Below are 13,866 nucleotides of genomic sequence, written 5' to 3' on the forward strand. Positions count from 1 at the left end.
AAATCAATTTCTGCACCCAGTGTTGAGGGGGCAATTTGTGTTGGTGACTTTTATTTTTTAAAGGATGAGGCCCAACGACGGAATCTGGTCCTCTTGTTTTGGTGGTTCCAACAATCAGAATGGAGAGAGGAGGGGAGAAAGGAAAAGAGAAAGGTGGGTGGGTGAGGAGAGGGTGGGGAACAGAAGGGCAGAAGGACAGAATGTGGTTATATTAAGTACACCTGAATAGGATGGTGTTATGCCTTGTCCTTGGCCCATGTTTATGGACAGGTGGTTTTCAGGGGCAACATTCTGTCCCCCATCCTCAGGACTGCTGGCCTCTGGCTGCTGGTCGTTTTCATTGATGCCTGGTGTCATTGGCCTCTGTGGGTAAAAGGTAGGGTGGAGTGTGATTATGGGGTGCCCTTGGGAAAGCCATTCCTCCTGGTCCCTCAAGGGTTTCAGGCTTACTGAGGCCTTGGTTTTTTCTAGACTGTCCAGCAACTGATTTTATCTTAGCATCTGCTTCTTCTCAAAGGCCGGGCATGCAGTCCAGTGCTGTTGCAATGCGACCACATACTGACGTGTGTGGCCACAGTATTTCTTCCATTGTTTCCGGAGTGAAGGGCACTCTTTGTCCTGTCTAATGATGCTGGGAGTGAGGACAGGCTGCAGGAGAGTCCAGATCCAGCCAGGAGATGTGGTTGTCAATGACTGACTCCAAGACAAAGTAGGAAGATCCTGGGCATCAGTCCCCTTCACAGGCCCCTGATAGTCTGTTCCCAGAGCCCAAGTGATGGGCCCTCCTTTGCCTCAGTTCTGACTCATTTCCGATAGCTTCCCACATCTCTACAGAACTTCTGCTCTGCAGAGTGGCCGAGTCAATGCTGCCTTACATTCAGTCTTAGTGGCCTCCTGCCTAAACCAGCAAAGGTCTTGGTTGTCCAGGGGACCTTCTTGAACCTCAACAGCCCAATTCAGACAAGAAAGCTAAGGTTAAAGGGAAAAGCATCTCGCCCCAAGAGAGGTCCTGGTTGGATTGGGATCACGATAGCCAGGCGGAGCCTGCAGGTATATCACAAATTAGTCCTGGAGCTGCTCAATCACAATGTAGAGTCCAGGTGCACGTTATGAGTCTGAAATCATTTTGCCTTGTCTTGACAATGCAGTTCAAACATAGGCCTGCTATGCTACACATCAGCCTCAGAGCCAACAGCAGGAGCCACTGCCTCAGCTCCATGTTGAAGTGGCTCAAGAGCCCTTCATCCCGAACTTGAATGTGAATTATGCAAGGCTCACCACTGCCTGCTGGAATTTGAAATCTTTCTCCATGGCCAAGAGCCAAGATGGTGTCATTGAAAAATGGTGTAGACAGTCAAGGCCCCCATAGTCTCCAACACACCACAGCTTTCTTTGCCTAGAGCCTAACTCTGTTTCCTCCCCATGCCTCTGGGTGAGCTGATGACCTCTCACACACTCTAGGGCTTAGACAAAGTAGAATCTTCACTTGTGTAGGTAATCCAAGGCTCTCTTGGCAGTGTTGGGTGTGTGGGAAGTGAAAAATTGCAGGGTTCCATTTACTGGTCCCAAGAGTTCTCTGCATTGTGATGCTGGAAACACTCTAGGGAGGATAGTAGAGCCCAAACCCTACCCCACCTGCAACCCTGCAGAGGACACACTGTGGTGCAAAGTGATGGCAAGACTCACCTATTTATGGCTCCAAATCTCTCCCTGAGTCACAATAACCCATCCCCAGTGCTACCTCCCATGCATTCTTTTTTTTTTTTTTTTGGTTTTTCGGGCCACACCCATTTGATGCTCAGGGTTACTCCTGGCTAAGCACTCAGAAATTGCCCCTGGCTTGGGGGGACCATATGGGACGCTGGGGGATCAAACCGCAGTCCTTCCTTGGCTAGCACTTGCAAGGCAGACACCTTACCTCTAGCGCCACCTCGCCGACCCCTCCCATGGCATTCTTCAAGCCCCATGTCTGGCTCTTCCTTATGTCACAGGATTGAAACCCCTGATCCCACAAGCCAGAAGCCCCCCAATTCACTCATGGACTGACCATTAAAATTGGAAGACTCCAATTTTTGGAGGGAGTTGATCTTGTTCTCCATGTCTTCCGTGAACTAGGTCCTCTGTCAAACAGAGAGGGGGGCAATGATAGGACAGGTGGTGAGGGGTCTGACTAGATCAGTACCCTGGTTTGAATCCCCAGCGTCACACTTGGACCTTAGGAGCAGTTCTGGTGTCAATCCTGAGCACTGAGTCAAAAGAAACCCCTGAGCACTGCTGGCTGTCGCCCAACTATTGCATCAAAGTAAACAAAATCTAAACCATGGAAGGGGCTCATGGAGGAAGGCCCTGACCAGGGGTCCTCTACCTGCATCCCAAGCTTGCTTCTGGTGGCACAGCTCTGGCATGAGGTTAGAGATGGGTGAAATGACACTATGATCACAGTCTTGAGACAGGGACCTGGAGAAAGGAGAGTTGCTGGAGACATGGGAAAGTCCAGGCTGAATCAGAGGAAGTGCCTCCAATCAGGTCATGGAGGGGTTAGGAAGCCTGAACAAGGACCACTCCTTTTTGGCCTTGAAGAACCACAGGTGGGATGCCTGGGACATAACCACGTCAGTCACATGAAGCCAAGTTCCTATCTTGTTGTACTATCACCTCCAGTCCTTTAAAATAGTATTTCTTGGTACTGGTTCTGAGGCATATTCAGGGGCTCAAGGTGAGGCCGGAAACCATAGAGAGGCAGTGTAAAAGTTTAGGGGTTTCTGAGCTGTCTCTGCAGTGAGAGATCTGACTTCCACCTAAACCAGGGAGCTTGGTTTTCTTACAGGTTTTTTCCTGACGAGGGAGTCCCCGAAAGTCCCTGGAGAAAGCTGCAGGAATGGGACTGTCTGAAGACTCAGGCCAGGGAGGAAGTGGGCTGAGGGGCTCATTCCCTGACCTCAGGGCCACAATGACTACTGGAAAACAACGGCTGAGAAGACTGGCAGTTGAGCCGTTAGATGTTCTAATGACGAATTGCTGACTCTTTGTCTTCTGAGTTTTAGCTCTACTTCCAAAGGTAGGGGAGAGTAATAGACCAATATCTTACTTCTTCTAGTTATACTCAATAAACTAGTTCACTGCAAGAGGCCACCACAGAGGTAGGACCACGGGCTTTATAGGGGGCTCGTGGGCGTGGCCCGTTTTCTCCGAACCCATTGGCCAGAGAGAAATCCAGAACTCCAGAGTCCTGACAGCACAATGAAGCTGAGTTTTTAGCTGCCATTGAGTCACAGTGCCCAGAAGGCCCTGAGGAGCTCCCCCACCCCACCCTACCCCCTTGCACTGCACCCACCCAAGATGGGGCTCAGAACCCAGCGCGTCCTTTCATGCACTAAACCATTCGGTTTTCTGCATAGGTAGATCCCTTCACCTGTTTCCAGAGATCTCATGCAGAGACCTTCAGCCTTGACTTTCAAACCCTGAGCACCTGCATCTATATCCCCGAAAGTTCCCCCCAGAGCACCTCTCTAATCCCTTGGCCCACTGGCTGCAGCCCTAACTGCTCCCACTTCTCTGCTGCCTTCCACACACCCCCACCATGCTGTTTGCCTGCAACCCTGCGCTCCACTCTGACCTTCCCTGTTTTATCTCCTGGACTCATCCAGGCCTTTCCAGGAGTGACTGTGGGATTTTCCAGCCCCCATCCCTGGTGACTGTGTGCCATCCCCTGTGCCCTTGACCTTCCTGTGAGTGGCTGCTGAACCCAGATCTTCAGCAGGTTCATCCCACTCTCGAAGCCCGGTTTAAGACCCCTTCAACGTCCTTCACTGCCACCTCATTCTACTAAATGTGGTGAGCAGCTGGATCCAGGAAACTGGGGTCTTTGTTGAGAAACTATCCTTGAGCTTCTTCTCTCTTAGAACCTGTGACAGAAATGTGCTTGCCCAGTGTTCGTGGTCATAACCTCATGTGCTGCCCAAGAATGACACTCACATTGGGACTATCACTGGCAGACAGGACTAAGAATGAGAGAGAGGCCGTCATTTGGGTGCAGGACAGTGTGACAGGGAGATCCTAACCTCCTTCTGAGGGCCCGGCAGTTACCTCTGAGTTCTGGGACTATGACTGTGATTTAGGTTCTCACCACTGCCACTGCTTAGTTGTTAGATCTTAGACAGGTGCCTTACCCTCTTGGTAAATCTTAATGCTTTTACCTTGAAAGTATATAATATGGTTGCCTGAAAGGGGAGAGCAGTACAAAAATTCTTAGTCAACAAGATGGTGGCCTGAAGATTTAGTACTACTCGTTCCCAGAAATGCAATGCTGGTAACAGCTACAATAACCTCAGCACTGCTGAGGTTTATCCAGCAGGGATGGAAGAAGCGGCACAGAATGTGGTGTGTGTGTGTGTGTGTGTGTGTGTGTGTGTGTGTGTGTGTGTGTGTGTGTGTGTGAGAGAGAGAGAGAGAGAGAGAGAGTGAGAGAGAATGAGAGAGAGAGAGAAGAGAGAGAGAGAGAGTGAGAGAGAATGAGAGAGAGAGAGAGAGAGAGAGAGAGAGAGAGAGAGAGAGAGAGAGAGAGATGAGAGAGAGATGAGAGAGAGAGAGAGAGAGAGAGAGAGAGAGAGAATTTGTCTGCCTTACAGCAAGTGGAGCAAGTGGATAGGAGGGAAACAGGAGACATCAGTGATGCATTTGTGCATGCAAAACCCTTGAACTCTGAATTATACTCCAGCATGTAGTATACTAATTACTTAATATAATAAGGATTATATAATGAAATTCACATTTGGGTTTCTTTTATTTATTTATATTTTATATTTTATTTTGTTTAACCTGCATTGTATCTACCAAAAATTCCCAATGAGTTTTATTTTTGCCTTTTTGTTTTTTGTTTTTTTTTTGGGCCACACCGACACTGCTCAGGGTTTACTCCTGGCTCTGTACTCAATTTACTACTGGCAGTGAGTGCTCCGGGGATCATATGGAATGTTGGGATGTTTTGGCCACATGCAAGAGAAGTGCCCTCCTTGCTGTGCTATCATTCAGGCCCCATAAAATTTCTGATGTTTTTGACAGATGAGTAAAATTCTAGTTTTCTTAGGTGATAAAATTATTGCTTAATATTTGTTTTCTGGAGGTTCTATGTATATCAAGATCTTAAAAGATGATTGTCACTTTAATATGTTACCCAGAAGTAACCAGTATATTCTGTATACCAATTTTATTTTATATTTTAATCTATTGTATTTGAATAAAATAAATTTGTCATTTGGCTTTTGAGTCCTTACAGCCATATGTTACTACATCCGTTTCCCTCCAAACTGCCATACTATCATAATTTCCTTAAATGCCAGGCATACTATAATTAATAGATAATGAATCTATCAATTTTCATATCAGTACTTTCCATTTTCTTCTGGGAAAATCTATTCTTTTAAAGCAAATATGCTATTCTTTAGTTGTTATTTATATCTAGCCATATCTTTTACTAGAACATAAACTTATAAAGTTTAATCCTCTATTCCTATCTCCTAATAAAATGTCAGATTTATAATAGCTAGGTACTTAATAATGGGAAGACCAAGTCCTTTACTGGAGCTCTAGACAAAGTCAATCACAAGTAACTGCAGAATATGTTATGCTGTACTTTTCTCATTGAGTCACAGGGAAAGGCAACTCAAACAATTTATCTGTTGCAAGTACCTGTTGATCTACACTTTTCTGGGATAATTCTGATGACCTAGAAATAGTTTCACTTCTTTCTTAATTGTTCGGCATATTAGAACTCCTCTGGTATTTACTTGTAATGAATAACATTTTTAATATGTTTGTAGAACTAATAAAATTAAATCTACAAGTGAATATTTTATATGAGAACACATTGAACTACAGCACTTGATAGGCCTTTTGTACATATTCCATATTTATTGGTAGCATAGAAAAGTTGAAAATTCTCTGATCACAATTTTTTTGTTTTTGTTTTTTGGGGGTCACACCCAGCAGCAGTCAGATTTTACTCCTGGCTCTGTGCTTAGAAATTGCTCCTGGTTGGGGGCCGGAGAGATAGCATGAAGGTAAGGTGTTTGCCTTGCATGCAGAAGGTCAGTGGTTCAAATTCCAGCATGCCATATGGTCCCCTGAGCCTGTCAGAAGAGATTTCTGAGAGTAGAGCCAGGAGTAACCCCTTAGCACTGCTGGGTGTGACCCCAAAAAACAAAAACAAAAACAACAACAACAAAAAAAGAAATTGCTCCTGGCAGACCATATGGGATGCCGGAATTCAAACTACTGTCTGTCCTGGACTGCCTATGAGCAAGACAAATGCCCTACCTTTGTGGTATCTCTCCGGTTCCTGATCATAAATTTTTTAGTTTAAATATATGCAAAAGGTCATGATTTTAATTTATGTATGAGACTGGTAAAAAAGGTTTTTCTTGCTCTTAATCCAATATGAGTATAGGAAAACAGTCTTTTATTTTTTAATATTAATTATAAAAGTAATTGCATTTGAAATAAACTGATATTAACATCACTGCATTAGAATTAAACTTTTAGTCAAAGGCTAAATTTTACGAACATTTACAGAGAATAATCTATAAAGTCCCTTAGTCTGGCATGTACACAATATTCAACATTTATTAACATTAAATGATATTAATGAGAGTTTCAGTGACCAGCCACTTGGTTCATCCTCTGATACTAATAAAAGGAATAAGAACTACCCTGTTTTATAACTTTATGGTTTGAAAAACTCTTTCACACATTTAATTTTTTGATGCCAGCTGGTAATGAAATGTTTTCTACTTATTATGCATCATTGGGCAGGGTGTGCCTGAAGGCCAGAAGCAGTTAACAGGTATTAATTATAGCCATTTACTTTCTTCTAAACTTTAATTGACATTCCCACAGGTTAAATTTCTTCTATATGTTACTCTCTTCCATTTCTCTTTTATTTGAATGTGCCATGTATTTTCCAATTCATAAATTTTTGTGACTAAATCTACAATGGTTCCTGTTGCAAGTGATTTATAATATGCAAGTTAATAAGATATTCTTGTTTTCTATCGAGCATATAACAATTTGTGCTATAAACAATAACATAAATGCCAAAATTATTATCAAAATTTAAAACATTTAACAAAAAAGCATTGCTAATTCAGTTGTACACTATAAAGAATTATAGTTATGATATTGGTAAAATATCTAGATCATTATTACCTGGGTGCTTAAGGACTGAAAAATCAAAGACCTTTGTAGGACTGTATGATTTAGTGGCTCTCAACTTTCTTTATCTGATAGACCTCAATTATATTATCAATAAAATTGAGTTTCATCATTATAAAAGAAAAGCTCTTCAAGAGCATTGGCATTTCAGTTAACCCTTAACCCTACATGTAATTTTGAGTAAATTCTAATGACAATACATTGCATAGTTTGAATATTTGGACTTGACTTTATTTCTATGATTTAAAGTCCATATAATTACAAACATGATAATTACATTTGTAGTTGACTACTATGTTTAAAAGTGGCAAATACAGGAGCTGGAGGGATAGAATAGAGATTAAAACACTTGACTTGCCTGAGGCCAATTCTGGTTTAAAGTGGAATTGCCAACACACATGGACGCTCAAATTCTAGTTTTTGGAAAAATGTCCATATTGTTTTCCCAAAATGCTGGACCAGTTAATATTCCCACAAGCAGTGTAGAAGGGTCCCTTTATTCTCACGTCCATGCCAACATAGGTTGTTTGTGCTGTTTGTGGTGTGTGACAGTAACACTGGTGCAAGTGATACCTTACTGTTGGTTTTATTAGGCATTAGCCTAATGATAAAGTTATGCAAAGCATTCTTTCATCATATTTTAACTTTACATAAGGTATTATATAAATTAAGAGGCTACTCTATTCTTAGTCTATATCAGGTGATTCATATGAAGACACAAATGTATGACTGAAACATTTAAATGCATCTCTAGGTACTCACTTATATATGCATGTTATTGACTATTATCTTTATATATCAATCTTATTTATATATAGCTAATCCCCAAACTCTGTTGTGGTTAATGAAAAGTTAAAATATTATGGACACTCTCTCTTTTTTTTTTTTTTTGGTTTTTGGTTTTTGGTTTTTGGGCCACACCTGTTTGATGCTCAGGGGTTACTCCTGGCTAAGGGCTCAGAAATTGCCCCTGGCTTGGGGGGACCATATGGGACACCGGGGGATCGAACCGTGGTCCTTCCTTGGCTAGTGCTTGCAAGGCAGACACCTTACCTCTAGCGCCACCTCGCCGGCCCCAAAAGTTGAAGTATTATGAACTTTGATTTTCTCTGAGTTAAACATATTTCTAGCTCAACACTCTCCATGGACTAATAGAGGAAATTTTTCAGTGTTCTAAATAATTTATGATTATACATTTATAAAATATTTTCAATTTAAGGGCACTAAGAATCAAATACATTTGAAAATATTTTAGATAGTTTTATTTGCTTTATGAAAACTAATATGAAAATTTCATTAGATATCAGAATTGATTAGCAAGGATTACTAAAAAGCTACTGTAGTCTTATAGTTTAGAATATCCTAATAATGCTAAAAAGACAGTACTCAAGGGGATGGGTGGGGCAAAAAAAAAGACAGTAGTCAATAAGTGATACATTATCTTTGCCATCTCACTTTAGTGAAAAAGTCTGTTAATTCAAATTTCACCAATAAGAACATCATGAATAGTTGTGAAAGGTGTCATTAATGATAAATGGAGGAGACCATGAGAGCATGTAACAGAGGATTCTTGTATATATTGCAGTCAGAAAGACAAGTGACATTTAGCTAAATTTGGATGATAAAATTTTGACAAAAATTCGTTGAAGTTGTAAATAAACCTGAAACAGAAAGATAAAAATACTCAAACATTTGGAAGTTTAAAAACAAACTAGTAAAAAACCTTGAGTCAAAGAGGAAGTTGAAAAACTTAAGTTATTTGCATACAAATGATAATAAAGATACAAGCTACCAGAACCTATATGTGCACACTCTATTGAAATATATATTAATAACACTACATGGTACCCATCAGGAGACAGACAGGTGGAAATAAATTAGCTAACTTCATACCCCAAGAGACTAGGAAAAACTGCAAAGAGAACAAAATAAGTTATAAAATATGAATAGAAATCAGTGATATAAAAATCAAAAAGCACAATATAAAAATCAATGAAACCAAGAGTTGGTTTTGTGAAATAATGAGATTTATAAAACCCTGACTAAACTTATAAAAGAAAACCCTGATAAATTAGATCATAAGTGAAAGGGGGAAAATATAGAAGATACCTCAAAAATACAAAATATCACATGGGATTATTATGAACAACTTTATACTATTAAATGGGAAAATATAGAAAAATGAATAAATTTCTAGAGCCTTACAATCTCCTAAGTATGAGTTAGGATGAAGTATAAACCTTCAGTATAACTAGTGTAATTAAGAAAACAACACATAGGTAAAACACTCCATGACATTGAGACTAAAGGCATCTTCAAGGAGTAAACTGCACTTTCCAAACAAGTGGAAGCAGAGATCAACAGATGGGAATACATTAAGCGGAGAAGCTTCTGTACCTCAAAAGAAATAGTGCCCAGGATACAAGAGCCACCCACCGTGTGAGAGAAACTATTCACCCAATACCCATCAGATAAAGGGCTAATATCCAAAATATACAGGGCACTGACAGAACTTTACAAGAAAAAAACATCTAATCCCATCAAAAAATGGGGAGAAGAATTGAACAGACACTTCATACAAATGGCCAAAAGGCACATGAAAAAAATGCTCCTCATCACTGATCATCAGGGAGATGCAAATCAAAACAATGATGAGATACCATCTCACACCACAGAGATTGGCACACATCACAAAGAATGAGAACAATCAGTGCTGGCGGGGATGTGGAAACTCATCCACTGCTGGTGGGAATGCCGTCTAATCCAACCTCTATGGAAAGCAATATGGAGATTCTTCCAAAATCTGGAAATTGAGTTCCCATTCGACCCAGCTATTCCACTCCTAGGGATAAACCCTAGGAACACAAGAATACAATACAAAAACCCCTTCCTCACACCTATATTTATTGCAGCACTATTCACAATAGCCAGTCTCTGGAAACAACCAAGATACCCTTCAACAGACGAATGGCTAGCTAGAGAAAATGTGGTACATATACACAATGGAATATTATGCAGCCGTCAGGAGAGATGAAGTCATAAAATTTTCCTATACATGGAAGTACATGGAGTCTATCATGCTGAGTGAAATAAATCAGAGGGAAAGAGATAGACGCAGAATAGTCTCACTCCTCTATGGGTTTTAAGAAAAATAAAAGTCATCTTTGCAACATTCCTCAGAGACAATGAGAGGAGGGCTGAAACTTCCAGCTCACTTCATGAAGATCACCACAAAGAGTGGTGAGTTATAGATATTGTTTCCCTGTTACAACTAGAAATAACCACACTGAGAACTACCATAATCATGTGAATGAATGAGGGAACTGTCTAGAGTACAGGTGGGGGTGGGGTGGGATGGAGGGAGATTTGGGACATTGGTGGTGGGAATGTTTCACTGGTGAAGGGGGGTGTTCTTTACATGACTGAAACCTAGTCACAATCATATTTGTAATCAAGATGTTTAAATAAAGAAAAAATTATCAAAAAAAGAAAGCCAAGACAGTTGTCAGTAATCTTTCTAAGCACAAATATCCCAAATCATATGAATTCTTTAGTAAGTTTTTTTCCAAACCTTCAAATAAGACCTTTTCCTGCATTTCTCAACCTCCTCTTACAGAAAGTGGAGAATAGATAATTCCTCCTAAATACTTTCTATGAAATCAGCATTACCTTGACACCAAAGAGGTCAGAGACGTTACTAACAAAGAAAATTTCAGACCAGTATCCCCCATGAACATAGACACAAAGATCCTCAATAAGATCTTAGTAAATAAAATAAATATCAAGTGTATCCTACATTATAATCAAGGAGAATTTATTTGAGGAATGCTCTATGGGTCAAAATATGTAAATAAATTTTAAAAAGGTGTAATACTTATTGATGATAAAATTCCTCAGCAAAATGAAAAATGGAGTGTATCTTAATATTGTAAAGTTAATATATAATTAATTAACCTACTGGGGTAACAATAAATCTTTCTTCTATGGTCAGGGACAAGTCAAAAATACAATTATCCACATAAATATTAGGTATCTTTGTCATAGCAATTGAGTTAGAAAGAAAATAAAAAAAAATTCAGATTAGTAGAGAACCAAATGATCACTGCTTTCAGGTGACATGCTGTTGTAAATAGAAACTCTAAATACTACTAAAAAGCTTCTAGAAACAATTAAAATATACAGTAAAGTAGGAGAGTGTACAAACAATGCATGAAAATCTGTTGCATTCTTGTAGATTAGTGTATAACTTAACTTGTGTAAGAGCACTTCAAGGAAACAATATCTGTACTTTTACAAAAAATTAAAATAAGGTGATTTACTGATAAATGGAAATTCAATGATGTTAATAATATATTAATATATTGTGCTTGCTTCGGCAGCACATATACTAAAATTGGAACAATACAGAGAAGATTAGCATGGCTCCTGCGCAAGGATGACATGCAAATTCATGAAGCGTTCCATATTTTTTTTATAAAGAACATATATATAAATATAATTAGGGAATAGAAAATGACAAGTTCTTTTTTTCTTTTATTGTTTTTGGATTACACTGGCAGTGGTCAGGTCTTTCTCCTAGCTCAGTGCTCAGTGATTACTCCTGATGGCAATCACGAAACCATATGGGGTACTAAGAAACAAATATGATTTGAATGAATGTAAAAGAAGCACTGTATTATCCCATGATGACAAAAATTTTGCTGTGAATGAAAATAGGCAGCTTACATCAAAATAATACAACAATTTTGGAAATAAATTACAATTTTTAAACAGTGTATTGGATATTGGTCAACCACTGCTCCACAAGTATCCAAAAATCTCAATAATTATAGTATTTATTTAGCATACATATCTGGGGGTTGGGTGATAAAAAGCTTTGTCCATGTCTTATTGACATTAGATCTCTGAACAATTTTCCCTGGTCACCTTCTTATTTTTCTTGTTTAATGGTTCTCATTTTTTCACTTCATCTAGCTATAGCTTTTGAGAATATGAATCACTTGCACTTTGAATATATTCACCTATATATACACTTATGGTATATATAAATGATTCAATAAATTGATTGTCTACCAATTTGTATGTCATTGCAATAATTGATTAGCATTTGGAAGGTACATATTGAATCAGTTTTGAATTCATCAGTTGATGTATGAATGTATTTATTTCTCAGTCTTCAATTAGCAGTTACTTTAATAAGTCACTGTACTGAGACTTGATAATTTAGAAAATTCCAAAATCTTCCACTAATTCTCATGGAGCTCAGTGTAGTGGGGGAATGAGATATACAAAGGAAAATAATGTGCATTTCAGAGTCTTCATTGAGCACAATTGTTAGATCACTATAAATCACATTAAGGTCTCAAACTGTAAGAATTATATAGTCTGAGAGCAGTTAACTTTGTACCCCTCTTTTGAAAGAACAACTAGTCTTACTTTATTCCAAACTTCTCATTCCAGTTTTAATTAAATTCAAAATTTACCCATTCTATCTCTGAGTCTAATCCTATCGTTGCAGCTCCCACAGACCAATAGTCAATGACATCAAAATAAATTTTACCAGATGCTCAAAAATCTAATTAAAAAAAGAAATGATTTGCAAATTCTGCTTAACTTCCCATGCCGTGTAATTCCAGACTTATATGAGCACTGTAAAGATCTTTAGAAATAACGCACCAAAAGCAATTCGATGTCTCTGATTAGAATTAAAGAAGAAAAACCTCTTGCAGAGATATTACATTGAAAGAGAATGTGTATGTGGTTTGGTTCTTTACATTGAGTATTAAAGTCACACAAGAATTATTTTAAAACTATATTTTGGTTTTAGAGTTTTAAAAATAGATTATTATATTTTATGTTAAAAAGCCATAAGAATATTTTATTTTAAGGAATAATACAAGACTACCCAACGGTAAATGTTATGAATAATTTGAATAAATCGTGTTTATAGAGAATTGCCAAATGCATCAGCTAGCTGTATATTAGATTATCCCGGAAAATCTTGCCAAGTATGGGTCTGATGGTTTTCTCAGCCAAAACAGAGTGAAAGTTTATAGTAATTATCTTTGTTATTCATATTTTGAATTTATTTGGTTTCAGATATCCAAGTAGCTAAAGTAAATTTAGACTTTTTATGCATTGGAATGAATGTTAAAATAACTTAAGATCTACTAAAAGGCTATGGCAAAATTAAAAAAGAGACATTTTTATGCCTGAGATGTTATGTATTTTCTTTTTCTCCACTCCCCACTCCTGCCAAACTTTTCCTTTTATTTAAATATTTTGTCTTTTTATATGTTATATCTTATACAAAATTATTTATTGCCAAAGTGAAGTTTGGGTGTTTTAAGAAGGCTATAATTTTTTAAAAATTAAATTTGCATGGAGTATGGATAAAAGAAATATTCTTTTTCCTAGTTGTAGCCTATAAAGTCATAAAAATTTTATTGACTGAGAGTCAGGAGCTTTTGTTAGGCCTGTAGGTCAAAGTTTTGCTTTTCATCATATATAGACAATAAGTGTCTGCTGTGTACATATTAAATCAAGTTACTTATCTACTTAGCCCCCCAAATATTTGTTTAATATTACAGTTAGTAAGGCGTTTGCTCTGTAAGCAGCCAATATGGGTCTCTGATATCACATAGGGTCTCCAAGAAT

General features: G+C 38.6%; 1 non-coding gene across 1 annotated transcript; it reads left to right on the plus strand.

The window, feature by feature from the left end:
* Window positions 1–11,572: 11,572 nt before the first annotated feature.
* On the plus strand, window positions 11,573–11,679 carry LOC125996489 (U6 spliceosomal RNA). Its single transcript, XR_007491277.1, has one exon. It is a non-coding gene; the product is annotated as a U6 spliceosomal RNA (small nuclear RNA).
* Window positions 11,680–13,866: the final 2,187 nt, after the last annotated feature.

Source organism: Suncus etruscus, chromosome 1, assembly GCF_024139225.1.
Source record: "Suncus etruscus isolate mSunEtr1 chromosome 1, mSunEtr1.pri.cur, whole genome shotgun sequence".
Classification (NCBI taxonomy): Eukaryota; Metazoa; Chordata; class Mammalia; order Eulipotyphla; family Soricidae; genus Suncus; species Suncus etruscus.